Source organism: Lepus europaeus, chromosome 1 (genome assembly GCF_033115175.1).
Source record: "Lepus europaeus isolate LE1 chromosome 1, mLepTim1.pri, whole genome shotgun sequence".
Taxonomy (NCBI): Eukaryota; Metazoa; Chordata; class Mammalia; order Lagomorpha; family Leporidae; genus Lepus; species Lepus europaeus.
The window spans coordinates 137,791,624-137,794,909 of record NC_084827.1 but is presented as its reverse complement, the minus strand read 5'-3'; the positions used below and the strand labels follow the sequence as shown (position 1 = coordinate 137,794,909).

Sequence of the window (3,286 nt, the reverse complement as noted above, 5' to 3'; positions counted from 1 at the left end):
AAGGAGGGATTAGGAAACTCTCTTCCTTTTGTGTTATAAACAGAACTAGAACTTCTCAATAGATCCTTCCTACAGCATGACTTTATTTTATAAAAAAAAAAAACTTTATTTTATTTATTTGAAAGAGTTACAGAGAAAGGTAGAGACAGAGAGAAAGAGGTCTTCCATCTGCTGGTTCACTCCCCAGATGGCCACAATTGTGCTGATCCGAAGCCAGGAACTTCTTCCAGGTCACCCATGTGGGTGCAGGAGCCCAAGGACTTGGACCATCTTCCACTGCTATCCCAGGCCATAGCAGAGAGCTTGATCAGAAGAGGAGCAGCCAGGACTAGAACCGACACCCGTATGCGATGCCAGCACTTCAGGCCAGGGCTTTGACCCGTTGTGCTACAGTGCCAGCCCCAGCATGACTTTTTAAAAAAATCATTCTTGAAATTACCTAGAGCCAGCTAATCTTCCACCTTTAGGATCTTGAAGAGTAGCAAGAGAAAGAGCCTTAGTCATTTTCACTCGAGTCATCTTCACTCGCAAGCAGAAAGCCCTGAATGACCTCGATAACATGCTGGTGGTTACTTGGAGTCTCCCTTACCATAATGTTGGGTGGAGGCCTTGGGAGAAGCCTGGTGAACAGAGTAGCGATAATACCGCCACTAATGTTGTTGTATTCACAGAATTTTAAGAGTTCTCAAAAAAATGCCACCACGTAGCAGAAAACATTTCTGTGGCATCTTGGAAGCTGGACAATCACCTGTTAGTAGATCTGGGGATCATCAGTAGAGGCAAGGCATCACTGATACAACTAGTAACAGATGACTGGCTGTGGCAAGGGTCCAGGGAAATGAGCAACACCTCAGGCACAGAGTGGTGATTGCCAGGGACTGTCTCAGGAATGCTGGTGTCCAGACAGTCAGTGATCTGCTCTAACTCTTCCTGCATCCCAGCAGTCTGGGACGGGTTCTCCTGGAGACAGGTACATCTGAAAAAGTGATCCACTAGAAGCCAGATTTCCTTGGGGACCTGAAGGGGTCTCTCACTTGCATATGCATCCAAGGGAACCATCTGCGGGGGGGGGGGGGGTCTCCAAGTCTGAGTTTGGTAATAAGAACTTCGCGGGTTGGTCTTTTCATTCAGCATAAAGCCTCTAAGGACGTACCAAAATGACTTGGGAGGTAATTTCCACCGTTGATCAAGAAGTGATCTTTGTCTTGATCCAGGTAAAAGACAAGAATATCTTCAATCTTATCCTGAGTTTAAAATGGTCATAGAGTCTTTGCTGACAAATACAAGAGAAATGTCCACGGTTTCATTTGGCTCTAAGTAGCTCTCAAAAGGTTGAGCCCAAAGATGGTTTGCGGTACTGGCTGCCATGAAGTTTAGAGATGGAAGAAAAGAATGGCAGGGAACCTGTCCGTTGTTGCTGATCTGGAACTTCTTTTGTAGTTGCCAAAAGTTCATATTCTCAAACACAAACTCCTGCCTGCTGAGTTCTAAGGAGAGAAGTTATTTTCCATGCTGTCCATGATGTGTATGATATCTTCAAAGACTTTCCAATACTTCTGTTCATCCACAATCTTCACCCCAAATTCGGAAGAATGAGCTCACAAGCTGGAGGTTACTGGTTTGGAGTTCCAAGTGACTCTGCTGATGAAGTTGATTAACATTTGTTCCTCTCCAAAGTATGCAGTCACGCCAGGTTGGAATCTGACATTTCCCACTGGAATCCCATCCGTCTGTTGTTGAGTCACAATTTTAAGTGGAGATAAACGTGATTCCCCCTTCACCGAAGTCCAGAAAAGCTTTATTCTGCGTGCACTGAATATTTAGTTGGTCAAATTTCAAGAGTTTCTGAAGGCCATTCTTTTTAATAAGACTTTTCAGCTCAATGGCATCAGGCATGCAAAGTCTGTAGTTCAAGAGATTCTGAATGGTGCTAGCTACCTTGGGATGTTCCTTGTAAACAGCGTCTTGTTCAGATGCAAGCACTCTCTTTATTGAAGATGTGGGGGTTCCTGATGAGTCTGCATACGCTGATTTTGTGAATTCATTTTCTTGTCCAAATTCATAGTTGAAAAATTATCCTCAAATCGAAGAAGCCCTGAAAAAACGGGTTTCTCCTTAGTGTGTAATTTCTGGCAGCAGCTGGATGAGTTTCTCCCGGCGGAACAGGAAGTTGTTCTTGAATGAGCTTCCTGAGCAGCAAGCACTTCGGAGAGGAACTTCAGACGGTGTTACTAGCCAGGAATTTCAAAGCTGCGCTCTCTGGCCCAGTCTCCCTGATTCCGAATTTTTCAGCCACTGTTTGAAGCTATGTCAATCAAAAGAGTTTATTCTGCTTCTTGAACACATCTGAGGCGGCTATTTATAGGAATGGTATCTTGAACTTGCTTTTCCTTTTCATGCAACTGAATTATTAACTCACTTGCCTATTCCGCTGGGCTAGAGTCAGGGCCCAGGCTCAAGGACAGGAACCTTCATCTCCAAACACTTGAGGCAAGGGGCTGGGCTCTGACCAGGAGTCGTGGCTCCATTTGGGTGGCCTCTGGGCTCTTTAGGGTTGCTGAATACAAGCGGATCCAATGACACGGCCTCTTGCATCCTAACAACCACCCACCTGGGCTACCTGTCATTTCAGAAACTGCTTGGTGCCAGGCTCCAGGAGGCAGGAGCCAGCAGCTGGAAATATATATCTAATATAAGCATTTCTGTGTAAGTCTGTGGCCTTTTAAAACAGATTTAAAGAGACACTGCTTACCTTTCTGTTCTCAATTCTCAGTTTCTATCAGTTTTACCATTATTCCCAGAATTTTAGCCATATCACTCCTCCATGAAAAATAAACGATATTTCCTGCTAAAATTTTTGTACATACTATTTCTTATGTTTGAATCTTATGTTTGAAAGGTATTGTTTATAAACTTTCACATCCAGTCACTTTTTTTTTTTTTTTTTTGGACAGGTAGAGTTAGACAGTGAGAGAAAGAGAGAGAGACAAAAAGAAAGGTCTTCCTTCTGTTGGTTCACTCCCAAAATGGCTGCTAAGGCCTGAACTGCACCGATCTGAAGCCAGGAGCCAAGTGCTTCCTCCATCCGATCACTTTCTTAACACTTTGGTCTCAGATAAAATTTCACTTCATTCATGAGACCTTCTGAATTTACTTGCTGTAAAGTAACCATCGTACAATGACACAAGGTCACTCTAGTTCATTCATTATTTTTTTTATTTTTATTTATTTATTTTTTTTGACAAGCAGAGTGGACAGCAAGAGAGAGAGACAGAGAGAAAGGTCT

General features: G+C 43.5%; 1 pseudogene; it reads right to left on the bottom strand.

Moving 5' to 3' along the window:
- Nucleotides 1-496: 496 nt before the first annotated feature.
- Nucleotides 497-2,555, bottom strand: LOC133763260 (inositol polyphosphate 5-phosphatase OCRL-like; annotated as a pseudogene).
- Nucleotides 2,556-3,286: the final 731 nt, after the last annotated feature.